We start from the raw sequence: 13,801 nt of genomic DNA on the forward strand, positions 1-13,801 counted from the left end.
ATCTAGTTTCATGTTCTTGGCCACCCAAGAAGTGTCAGGTATGAGTTTCATTTCATGGAGTGGGCTTTAAATCCAATCAGATATTGGTTGGTTACTCCAATAAGGGTTTTTTAAAGCCAATATTGCACTAGCACATCCTGTAGGCAGCTCATTATTGTAGACTGGAAGGTTTGTAACTAGGTTAGTATTTACCTTTCTCCTCTGATAGTGTGCAGAGTACATTTTAGTATCATAAATATTAGTTAGTAGGGGTGAAAGGTCTAGGTAGGCACCAGCCAACTTCTCTTTTCAATGAGTTGTGCTGGTATTATTTTCACACATAGGGCATTACCACAGGATGGTATGTTAGTCAGGGTTCTCTAGAGTAACAGAACTTATAAAATCTATCTATCTATCTATCTATCTATCTATCTATCTACCTACCTACCTATCTATCTAAAAGGGATTTATTAGAATGACTTACAGGCTGTGGTCCAGCTAATACAACAGTGGCTGCCTATGAACAGAAAAATCCAGTAGTTGTTCAGTTCATGAGGCTGAATGTCTCAGCTGGTTTTCAGTATACATCCAAATCCCAGATAGGTAGGCTCTAATGCTTATGAAGAAATGGACTCACTAGCAAGGGTATTAGCAAACAGGCAAAGGAAAAGGAGTTTTTTTTCCATGACTTTTATACAGGCTGCTAGCAGAAGGTGAGGTTCAGCTTAAAGGTGGATCTTCCCACCTCAAATATCTGGATTAAAACTTTATCTTCTCACCTCAAAGATCTGGATTAGAAGTTGGTCTTCTGATGGGTGGTTGGTGGCACACGGCGTTAATCTCTGTGCTTGGGAAGCAGAGCCAGGCAGATCTCTGTGAATTCGATGCCAGCCTGTTCTACAGAGCAAGTTCCAGTATAGCCAAGGCTACACAGAGAAACCCTGTCTCAAAAAACAAGAACAAAAAAAGAAGAGGAGTTGGTCTTACTACTTCAAACGATTTAATTAATAAAAAATTCCTCACAGGTGTGCCCCGTCATTAGGGTTTTAGACATAGTCAAATTGATAACCGAGAAGAATCATCACAGATGGCAAATTTTAATTTTTTGAGATAAACTTGATTTTTTCAAAGTTCCAATTGTAATTTGTTTTTTTAAATGGCAAATAAATAGACTGATCACAAGTTCAAATCTCAGTTTGTTCAGAACAAAATGTAGATTTATTTAGTATAGCCATTGTTTTTACTAGGAGGTTCATAAATCAACAGAATTTGAAATACCAGATTGGGATTTTTGTACTGGCTAGTTTTAGGCTAACTTGATACAAGCTAGAATCATCTGAGAGGTGGGAACCTCAATTTAGAAAAAGCCTCCAGCTGTAGCCCTGTAAGGCATTTTCTTAATTAGTAATTGATGTGAAGATCCTAGCCCATTGAGCTTGTGGTCCTGGGTTCTCTAAGAAGGCAGGCTGAGCAAGTCATGAAGAGCAAGCCAGTAAACAACACCACTCCATTGTCTCTGTATGAGCTCTTGCCTCCAGGTTCCTCCCTAGCTTGCGTTCCTGCCTTGGCTCCCCTCAGTGGACATGGGCTATGTAAACCAAATAAATCCTTATGTTCCATCACAGCAATAGTAACACAACTAAGACAGATTCCTTGCAAGGCCAAGCACCGGTACCTTTGTTGAAACAAATGTCATTCCTTGCCTGTACTATCTATTTAGAATCAGAGTTCAAAAGTTTTTTGAGAGTCTTTTATTTTACAAGTTGGAGGTTACTGGAGTTAAACACATAATCCTAAATTTAGTTTAACCATCTGAGCAACTTTTAATAAACAGTGAGAACAGATTGTTTTGTGAAGACAGTCACACTTGAAGTGTTCAGACCACATAAATACCCAGCCTTGTGGCAGTGGGCATTGTAAAAATATAAAAACTTGACCTCTAGAGACATTCCTGTCAGTTTATTCATAGTATTCCCAAGCTTGCTTTCTGTCACAGTTTTCTATTCTGAAAATTTTCAGTTGCAAGAATAACATAACTCATATGCTGTTCATCCTCACTCTCCAGTTCTGAACATCTTGTCACATTTACTCCTCCCCACATCCCTTCCTCCCTCTGTTATTTTCTTTCCTTGGCTCACATGACACGTTGCAGACATCATTGAATCTGCCCCAACATTGTTTAGGACAAACTACCTCCAAACATGGTCCTTAGTATTTTAAGTTGAAGAAATTTGAGATATGGCAGGTTCAGGAAGGACTCTCTGGCCTTCCTCTGAAGCAGGCTGTAAGATCCTATAGGATAGCTGTTCATATTATTCCCACATGAAATGAACTGCTAGATTCTGGAGATGGAGGAAATCAATCAGTAGGAATCACAATGAATAGCCTTGCAAAATACCCCTTTTGCCTCTCCAACTACTCTTACCTGTCAGATTTTCTTCCAGCTTTGTACTTCTCATTAAGCCTAGAAGAATAGAAAAACACTCAGGTGGAGGCTGGAGAGATGGCTTGCTACTAAAGATTATTTCCTGCTATTGCAGAGGACCCAGATTCTGTTCCCAGCACCCATGTAGGATGGCTCACAGTGATCCAGATCTGGGAGATATGATATTATGCTGTTCAAGGACAACTTACTATTTCCTGTTTGCTATGGGGTGAGCAGCTTTTCCTACGTTTTCTGCCTCTCCATGCATGGATTTGGAAACAATGTACTAAGTGATCATTGAAAATAAAATGAAATATCCTCCTCCCAGACTGAGTTTCTCTTTGTAGCCCTGGCTGTCCTGGAAATTACTCAGGACACCATGTTGACCTCAACTCACAGAACCTCTCCTGTCTGCCTCCTGAGTGCTGGGATTAAAGGCGTGTGCCACCACCACCTGGCCCATTCCTCCTTTTAAATAGATTCTGCCATATGTTTTGTCATATTGAAAGAAAGTGACTGTTGGGCGTTGGTGGCGCATGCCTTTAATCCCAGCACTCGGGAGGCAGAGGCAGGAGGATCTCTGTGAGTTCGAGACCAGCCTGGTCTACAAGAGCTAGTTCCAGGACAGCCTCCAAAGCCACAGAGAAACCCTGCCTCGAAAAACAAAACAAAAAAAAAAAAAAGAAAGAAAGAAAGAAAGTGACCAACAATCCAGAACAAATGATCACTCATGTAAGAGGGAATATATTTATAGAAACACATACACATAAATTACATATGAATAACAGGTTTTAATTGTGTAGCTTAGACTTCTGTAAGCTTGCTAGATAACCAGGCTGCCTTTAACTCATAATCATACCAGGGTCTCCCAGTGCTAGGATTACAGGCAGTTGCTACCACACCCAGCTGTCCCTACATGCTTCTTTTTAAAACTTTTTAATTAATTTCTTTTTTACATTCCAATGCCAGCCCCCCCATTCCTTCCCAACTCCCATCTGTTCCTAGGAAGTCTACTAAGTCTGTCCCATCATCTCCTTGAGACAGGACCAAGGCACCTCTCCACCGCCCACACCCCTTTGTCTAGTCTGGGTAGGTATCTCTCCATATAAAAATGGGCTCCAACTAAGCTAGTTTGTGCATTAGTGTTAGATCTTGAACCCACTGCCAGTAGCCTCATATAATGTCTCAGTGATACCATTGTCACCTATATTAAGGGAGTCTAGTTCAGTCTTATGCAGGTTCCCCATTTGTCAGACCTGAGTCAGTGATCTCTCACTAGCTCAGGTCAGCTGATTCTGTGAGTTTCCCCATCATGGTCTTGACTCCTTTGTTCATTTATTGCTCCTCCCTCACTTCGATTGTACTCTAGGAGCTTGGCCCATCGATTAGTTGTGGATTTCTGCATCTGCTTCCATCTGTTTCTGGAAGAGGGTTCTAGCTTCCCTGGGGTTGTGGATTGTAGGCTGGGTATCTTTTGCTTTATGTCTGGGGTCCACTTATGAGTCAGTACATGCTATATTTGTCTTTCTGGGTCTGGGTTACCTCAGTCAGGATGGTTTTTTTTTTTTTTTTCTAGTTCTGCCCATTTGCCTGTGAATTTTAAGATGTCATTGTTTCTCACCACTGAGTAGTACTCCATTGTGTAAATGTACCACATTTTCTTTATCCATTTTTCAGTTGAGGGCATTTAGGTTGTTTCCAAGATCTGTCTACTATAAATAAAACGTTGCTACGAACATAGTTGAGAAAGTGTCCTTGTGGTGTGAATGTGCCTCCTTTGGGTATATGCTCAACAGTGGTATTGTAGGGTCTGGAGGTGGGTTGATCACTAATTTTCTGAGAAATTGCCATACTGATTTCTAAAGTGGCTGTACAAGTTTGCACTCCCACCAGCAATGGGGGAATGCTCCCCTTTCTCCATATCCTCTCCAGTAATAAGCTGTTATTGATGTTTTTGATCTTAGTCATTCTGATCAGTGTAAGATGGAATCTCAGAGTGGTTTTGATTTGCATTTCCCTGATGTTGAGGATGTTGAGCATTTCCTTAAGTGTCTTTCCATCGTTTAAGATTGTTCTGTTGAAAATTCTCTGTTTAGATCTGTACCCCAGTTTTTAATTGGATTATTTGGTAATTTAGTGTCTAGTTTCTTGAGTTCTTTGTATATTTTGGAGATCAGCCCTCTGGCAGATGTGAGGTTGGTGAAGATCTTTTCCCATTCTTTAGGGAACTGTTTTGTCTTGTTGACCATGTTCTTTGCTTTACAGAAGCTTCTCAGTTTCAGGAGGTCCCATTTATTAATTGTTGCTCTCAGTGTCTGTGCTACTAGTGTTTTATTTAGGAAGTGGTCTCCTGTGCCTATTCATTCAAATGAATTTCCCACTTTCTCTTCTGTGAGGTTCAGTACGGATGGATTTATGTTGAGGTCTTCGATCCATTTGGACTTGAGTTTTGTGCTTGAAGATACATATGGATCTATTTGCTCTCTTCTACATGTTGACAACCAGTTATACCGGCATCATTTGTTGAATGCTTTTTTTCCATTTTATATTTTTAGCTTCTTTGTCAAAAATTAGGTGTTCATAGATCTGTGGGTTGATATCAATTCGATTCCATTGTTCTACCTGTCTGTTTTTATGCCAATACCAAGCTGTTTTCATTACTATAGTTCTACAATAAAGTTTAAAGTCAGGGATGGTGATGCCCCCAGATGATCCTTTCTTGTACAGGATTGTTTTGGCTATCCTGGGTTTTTGTTTTTCCATATAAAGTTGAGTATTGTTCTTTCAAAGTCTGTGAAGAATTGTGCTGGGATTTTGATGGGGATTGCACTGAATCTGTAGATTGCTTTTGGTAGGATTGCCAGTTTTACAATGTTGATCCTACCTATCCAAGAGCATGGGAGATCTTTCCATTTTCTGATATCTTCTTTAATTCTTTCTTTAAAGACTTGAAGAAGTTCTTGTCATACAGGTCTTTCACTTGTTTGGTTAGAGTTACCCCACGATCTTATTTGTGTCTGTGGTAAAGGGTGATGATTCTCTGATTTCCTTCTCAGCCTGTTTGTCATCTGTATATAAGAGGGTATTGGTGTGTGTGTGTGTGTGTGTGTGTGTGTGTGTGTTAATCTTGTATCCTGCTACATTACTGAAGGTGTTTATCAGTTGTAAGAGTTCGGTGGAAGAATTTTCATGTAAATTGTCATGTCATCAGCAAATAGCAAGAGTTTGACGTCTTCTTTTCCAATTTGTATCACATTGATCTCCTTTTGTTGTCTTATTGCTATAGCTAGAACTTCGAGTACTATGTTGAATAAATATCGAGGGAGTGGACAGTCTTGTCTTGTTCCTGATTTCAGTGGGATTGCTTTGAGTTTCTTTCCATTTAGTTTGATGTTGGCTGTTGGGTTACTGCATATTGCCTTTATTATGTTTAGGTATGTTCCTTGTATCCCTATTTTCTCCAAGACCTTTATTATGAAGGTGTATTGAATTCTGTTGAAGGATTTTTCAGAATCTAGTAAGATGATCATTTTTTTTCTTTCAGTTTGTTTATATGGTGGATTAAATTGATGGATTTTCACATGTTAAACCACCCCAGCATCCTTGGGATGGAGCCTACTTGGTCATGGTGGATGATTTTTCTGATGTGTTCTTGAATTAAGTTTTCCAGTATTTTATTGAGTATTTTTCCATCTATGAGAGAATTTGGTCTGTAATTCTCTTTCTTAGTTGTGTCTTTGTGTGGTTTGGGTATCAGATAATTGTAGCCTTATAGAAAGAGTTTTCACAATGTTCCTTCTGTTTCTACTGTGTAGAGTAATTTGAGGAATATTGGTATTAGATCTCCTTTAAAGATCTGATAAAATTCTGCACTGAATCCATCTGGGCCTGGGCTTCTTTTGGTTGGGAGACTATTGATAACAGTATCTATTTCCCTAGGGGTTATAGGTGTATTTAAGTTGTTTATCTGTTCTTGATCTAATTTTCGTATGTGGTACTTATCTAGAAAATTGTCCATCTGCTTAAAGTTTTCTAATATTGTGGAGTACAGGTTTTTGAAGTATGACCTGATGATACTTCTGGATTTCCTCAGTGTCTGTTGTTATGTCCCCCCTTTTGTTTCTGATTTTGGTTAATTTGCAAGTTCTTTCTCTGTTTTTTGGTTAGTTTGGATAAAGGTTTGTCTATTTGGTTGAATTTCTCAAAGAGCCAACTCTTTGTCTCATTGATTCATTATATTGTTTTCTTTGTTTCTATTTTATTGATTTTAGACTTCAGTTTGAATATTTCTTGCATCTACTCCTGGGTGAATTTGTTTCTTTTTGTTCTAATGCTTTCAGTTGTTCAGTTAATTCACTAGTATGAGATATTTTCCAGCTTCTTTATGTAGGCATTTAGTGCTATGAACTTTCCTCACAGCACTGCTTTCATTGTGTCTCATAAGTTTGACACAATGTTGTATGGTCTTTTTCATTCAATTTTTGGAAGTCTTTTCTTTCTTTCTTCATTTCTTCCTTGACCCAGTGTTGGTTCACTTGGTCATTGTTTAATTTCCATGTGTTTGTGGGCTTTCTGAAATTAATGTTGCTGTTAAATTCTAATTTTAAGCTGTGGTATCTCAAAGGGTACTGGGGCTCATTCCAATTATTTTTGTATCTCTTGAGGTTTGCTTTTTTACTGAGTACATGGTCAATTTTTGATAAGATTCCATGACATGCTGAAAGAAAGTATATTCTTTTGTGTTTGGGTAGCATGCTCTATAGATGTCTAAGTCCATTTGAGTCATAACATCTGTTATTTCTCTTATTTCTCTGTTAGGCTTCTGTCTAGCAGATCTGTCCAGTGGTGAGAGTGGGGTGTTTAATTCTCCCAATATTATTGTGTGGGGCTTAATTTATGATTTAAGCTTTGGTAATGTTTCTTTTACAAATGCAGAACCCCTTGTGTTTGAGGGATAGATGTGCAGAATTCAGATTTACTCTTGATGGGTTTTTCCTGTGATGAACATAAAATGTCCTTTATCTTTTTTGATTGATCTTAGTTTGAAGTCTATTTTGTTAGATATTAGGACAGCTATACCAGCTTGTTTCTCAGGTCCATTTGATTGGAGAATTTTTTCCCAACCCTTTACTCTGAGGTAATGTCTGTCTTTGTTATTGAGGTGTGTTTCTTATATGCAGCCGAAGGATGGATTCTGTTTTCATATCCAATCTGTTAGCCTGTGTCTTTTTATAGGTGAATTGAGACCATTTATATAATGGATATTAATGACCAGTGATTGCTAGTTCCTGTTTTGTTTTGTTTTTGTTGTTGTTGGTGGCATTGTGTTAGTACCCTTCTTTGGGATATGTAGCTGTAAATTCATCTATTGCCTGTGTTTTTTGTGGAGGTAGCTGACTTCCTTGGGCTGACATTTTCCTGCTAGTATTTTCTTTAGGACTGGTTCTGTGGATATTGTTTGAATCTGGTTTTATTATGGAATACCTTGTTTTCTCTAGCTATCATTATTGAAATCATTGCTGGGTATAGTAGTGTGAGCTGGCATCCATGGTACCTTAGTATCTGCATAATGTCTGCCCAGGACCTTCTGGTTTCATTGTTTCCATTGAGAATCCAGGTGTAATTCTGATAGGCAAGCCTTTATATGTTACCTGGCCCTTTTCCTTTGCAGTTTTTAATATTCTTTCTTTTTCTGTATGTTTATTTTTTTGCTTAATATGTGGAGAGGGGTAGGTTTATTTTTGTCCAGTCTATTTTGTGTTCTGTAAGCTTCTTCTTCTTCTTCTTCTTCTTTTTTTTTTTTTTTTTTTTTTTTTTTTGGTTTTTCGACACAGGGTTTCTCTGTGGCTTTGGAGGCTGTCTTGGAACTAGCTCTTGTAGACCAGGCTGGTCTCGAACTCACAGAGATCTACCTGCCTCTGCCTCCTAAGTGCTGGGATTAAAGGCGTGCGCCACCAACGTCTGGCTCTGTAAGCTTCTTGTACTTTCATAGGCATATCCTTCTTTAGGTTGGGGAAGTTTTCTTCTATGATTTTGTTGAATATATTTTTTGTGTCTTTGAGCTGGACTTTTTCTTCTATGCATATTATTTTTAGGTTCGGTGTTTTCATGGTGTCCCAGATTTCTTGCATGCTTTGTGTTATGGATTTGGCATTTTGTTTCACCAATGAATCCATTTCCTGTATCATATCATCAATACCTAAAATTCTCTCTTCCGTCTCTTATATTCTGTTGTTTATGTGGTTCCTGATCATTTACCCAGATTTTCTATTTTCAGATTTCCCTCAGCCTATGTTTTCTTTATTGCCTCTATTTCAGATTTCAAGTCTTGAATCATTTCCTTCACTTGCTTGATTGCTTTTTCCGGGTTTTCCTCAAAGGATTTGTCAGTTTCTTCCAAGTTTTTTGTTGTTCTTTCCTCCATTTCTTTAAGGAAATTTTTCATTTTTTCTTTAAAGGCCTCAATCATCCTCATAAAGTTATTTTTAAGGTCATTTTCTTCTGCTTTATCTGTGTTGGGATATTCAGGTCTTTCTGTTGTAGCACCACTAGTTTCTAGTGATGCCATATTGCTTTTTATACTGTTGAGTATGTTCTTACCTTGTTGTCTAGGAATCTCTTATTACAATCTGTATAAGTGGAACTTTTATTTCAGGGGCCTCTCTTTCTCCAATTGGTATAGTTGGGGGTTGTGGTTCCAATGACCTCTCCTGATTGTACTGCTCCTCACCAAATCTGAGACTGATGCCTGAAACTGCACTGAGCTCCTTATATTTTCTCTAGCTCTGGGATTAAAGGTGTGAGCTCTGTTACTCTTTTAGATGGATTCACTTTCAAGTAGCTCTGGGTGGCCTTGAACTCACAGAGATCAATCTGCCCTGTCTCCTAGAACTAAAGTTGTGTGCCACCATTGTCCAGCTTATATGGCTAACTAATGTGTCTGGCTTTGCATCCTGGTCTTCAGGCAAGCTTTATTAGATCATGAACAATATATCATCACAGTTTGGCTTATTTTTAGCCAGCCTTCCTTAATTTAAATTACCTTGTCTACCTTTTGCATCTGTTCTTTTTCCTTTTCTTACTTCTGTATGTTACTTTTACTCTTACTCCATGGCTGGCTGGGTGGCTGGTCCCAGCATCCTCTTCTCCTTGTTTTCTTGATCCTTCCTTTCTCTTTTCAGATTTTTCCTCCTATTCAATCTCTCTGCCTGCCAGTCCTGCCTATCATTCTCCTGTCTTCTTGCTGGTTTTTCAGCTTTTTATTAGACCAATCAGGTGCTTTAGAAAGGCAAAGTTTCCAGATTACAGGTAAGCTACAGCCTTGTGGTAATACATATATTAATAGAAATGGGTTAATAATTAAAAGAGAGAAAGCCTAAGCCATTGGCCAAACAATCTAATAATTAATATAGTGTCCATGTGTTTATTTGGGGCTAAATGGCTGCAGGACCAGGTGGGAGAGAAACGTTCATCTTCACAAAGTAACACAACTTCACAGAGTTAAACAAATGCGACATAAAAAAATGCAACACATCTTTGCATCATTAAGCAAATGTAACACACTTTAAATAATATTCCACAACAATTCTAAGTGGTCTATCATTGAGCTCTTATGGCCCTAGCCCCAACACATACTGTGCATTAATTAACAAAGTAAGTTAATGAAGCATGTGACAAAATTGTAATCAGAGCTTCAAAAAATTTTATGTAGGTATTATTAGGCCAGGTTGGTCTTAAATCTGTGTATTCAAGAGTTTGAAACTTCTGCTTCAGTCTCTGAATAGTATGTGGCATTATAAGTGTGCACCACCATGCTCAGCATGGTATGTGGGAAGGTTCTGGGATTTGAATCCAAACCCTTGAAGATGTTAGATAAAGCTTTTTACCATTGAACTATACTACTAGACCTCATAAAGCTCTTTAAACAAATGATATTCAATGTAACTCATTACATTAGGCAACTGTCAGTGATTATCTTAGAAGAACAGAAGTATGAGTGATGTTTAATGACTTGGAAATTCTTTCAAGAATATCAGGTGACTTAGAGCTGTGGGTTCTTCTCACCAAGTGTATTAAATGAATTGGGATAAACATTTTTTTCAGGGTGTAAAAATTTCTAAAATTTTCTCTCCTACACAGTGAAATAGCTACACTTTAATATTCAGTGTTACCAACACCTTTCTTTACATAATAAGAAATTAAAACATACAGCAGGGAAAACAAGCTGGATTTATTCAGACAACTTTGTATCCTCACTTCCTGGAAGGTGGGAGGACAGATGCATTCTTAACTCTGAGCTTCCTGATTCAATTATTTGCTTTGAGTCCTCTGCCTGGAATGTCTTTCTTAGTGACCTAGTAACTCCCTCCTCATTCTCCAAGGTTATTAAATACCAGCTGCTCTAAGTAGGCTTCTTTCACCCCAAGGAAATCATCTTCTCTGCTACTAATGGACACTTAGAGGGACTTTACACTATATGGGACTTTATGAGGGCAGGAATTTTTGAGAATTACAATAACTAGAGATTTATTAAACCAGCAAGTCACTATTCTTACAAAATTACAGTAGATGGGGGGCAGGCAGTGGCAATGGGTCAGGAGGTGCCTCCACCGCAGTGAGAAGGCTCTGTTAAGGTGAATTTTGGAGGATAGGAATTTAAATATTCATATATTTAATATTTACATATGTAAGTTCTTTATTTACTTAATATATGTTAGGAAGTGATGAGTATTGTTCTAAACACTATACAAATATCTAGTCATTTAATACTCAGTATAGTTCCATGAGTAATATTTTTATATTTATTTATTATTTATGTTAGAGACAGGGTCTCACTAAATAGCCCAGGTTGCTCTCAGACTCAAAACTTTGCTCTGTCAGTCTTCTGATTCTTAAAATTTTAAGCTCACATCACCACACCAAGCCTTATTCCTTATTTTTTTATTTAAATTTGTTTTTGTTTCCTTAGAGCAGGGACTCGTGTAGCCCTGCTGTTATACCCACATCATGAGCCCCCCAAGAGACCACCAGGTATCTGAGTTCATATGTAAAAGCAAAGAGCCTTTATTGCAAGATTGAGCTTGGGCCCTCCATCTGTTCTGACACAGTGCTTGGATCAGGGAGAGCCTCAAGCTCAGTTGAGGCAGGATATTTAAGGAGTGAAGGAAGGGGCATGGTAGAGGAATTCTGAACTCTTGATGGGGCAGGAGTGAGGCAACTGAAGTGTTGTCAAACAGTGATTGGTACTGGTGTTGCTGCAAGGAAGTTGGCAACCTATATACAAGTTATTTCAGCTATTTTAACATTCTGGAGCATCTATTACTTGTTTGTCTCAATTCTGATTGATTCTCTGCAGGGTACAGTTTGTGGCTTTTCCTGGTTAATGTAAGGGTGGGGCCTAGTCCCAGTATTGTTAGTCTGCAGCCTGTAAATGGCTGCACTAATGTTAAGTTAGGCCTCTTTTATCTGGGCAGCTTCAAACTCACTGTGTAGCTGAGAATTACATTGAATTTCTGAGCCTACTGTCTGTCCTTCTGAGTGCTAAGCTTACAGGTATGTAACCCAGATAATTTATATGGTGCTGGGAATCTAACTCAGGTCTTCATCCATATTAGGTAGTCTCTCTACCAACCAAAGTACTATTCCAGTCACCAATGCCCTAATTTCATAGATACACAGTAGCTGGATTCCTGTGTTTCATTGGCACTTCAAGCTGATGTTTCACATGCAGTAGATGTTTATCCACTTAGTAAACATATTTCTATTATTTTGAGGCAGGGTCACATATAGTACAGGCTGGCATTGAACCTTGATCCTCTTAACCACGTGTCCCGAAGGCACGGGGTTACAGGTATGTGCCATCACATTGACTTGACTTTGTTCACTAAATATTTATTCAATATTTTATATGTTCAGATACTCTTCTAGGTGACTTAATTGATCAATGGAAAAAAACGGACAAACACCTTTATTCTGGTTGGCAGATAGTGCCCAAAACATGGAGGAGAGAGAGAAGGGGGGAGGGATGTAGATGATGAAGAAGGAAGGAAAAAAAAGTCAATGTTAAATAAATGCTTTTGCTGTAGAGTTGGCACAGAGAGAACTACAGGGGAGAGTAGCCTGATAAAAGCTTTGGGATCTGGTCTAGTGGTGAAGACTTGTGTTCTAACACAAGAGTTACCATCTAATCAAGTGAGTATATCAAATTATTAGAGGAGACAAGGGAGATGGGGATCTAGGTTGTGTGATATAAGTCAATTTAAGTGGGGTGTGTTTTATGATTTACAATGAAGTGTTTTATAAAAAGGCTCCTGTGTTGAAAGTTTGATCTCCAACTTGTAGGTCAATCATTGAGAAGTGACTGGATCACACAGTCTCTGATGAAATCAATGGATTAATCCATTGATTGGAAAGTGGGGCCTCATTGAAAGGAGCAGGTCCTGGGGGGTTGTGTCTTGTACTTGTCACAGAGTAAGAAGCTATATCTGCTGTGTGTTTCTGACAAGAAGAATCTGCCTGAGGGTCCAAAGCAATGGAACCAGCCCACCCTGGACTGAAACCCTGATGCAAAATAAATACTCATCCCATTAGTCATTTTCTCCAAGTTTTGTTCCAGTGATGGAGACCTGACATATCTTGGACAAGGCTTTGATTCCAGTACTTTGGAGGAGGAGAGAAGGGAATCAGGAGTTCAAGACCATTCTTATGTGTGATCTTATATAACAAGTTTTGGACTAACCTGTGTTATGTAATACTGTCTCAGAAACTTAACACTATTTAGGATTAAATGAATGCATATTTACAGAAATGAATGTTTCCTCATTAGGAATCGATTTTTTTCCCTTGCCATCTACTGGTTCAAATCTACATTATTATTGCATCATCATCGTCATTTTTTTTCTCATGGCACTAGAAATTGAACCCAAGGTCTTGCATTTGCTATGCAAGTCATCTCTATTGAGCTGTGTTCTCAGACCCTACTTCATTAGTTTTTTGCACATTGTTAAATTTTTGAAATAGAGTCTCAATAGCCAACCCAGGCTAGACTCAAACTCAAGATCCTCTTTGCATCAGTTTCCCAAACACTGGGACTCACTTTATTCTTAATGGCCTACTTAGGAACTGATCACCCAGGAAGTAGGCTTGGTGTTGAGCTACTAAATAATGTTCTTGGATGAGAGTAATTTAAAAGGAATAAATGCTCTATCATGAATCACAGTTCAGAGATCTTGTTGTCTAAGTCTTCCCTCAGAGTGTTTATAATTCTTGTATTCAAATGTTAGCTCATTGTGGCAATGAAATGAATTGACCTCTGGTAAATGCTTGAGGCTGACTCACCAAAGTTTCTACAAATAATTTTTCATTCCTTTTTTATTTTTTCTGGTGAATGGTATTAAG

Source organism: Cricetulus griseus (assembly GCF_003668045.3).
Source record: "Cricetulus griseus strain 17A/GY chromosome 1 unlocalized genomic scaffold, alternate assembly CriGri-PICRH-1.0 chr1_1, whole genome shotgun sequence".
Taxonomy (NCBI): Eukaryota; Metazoa; Chordata; class Mammalia; order Rodentia; family Cricetidae; genus Cricetulus; species Cricetulus griseus.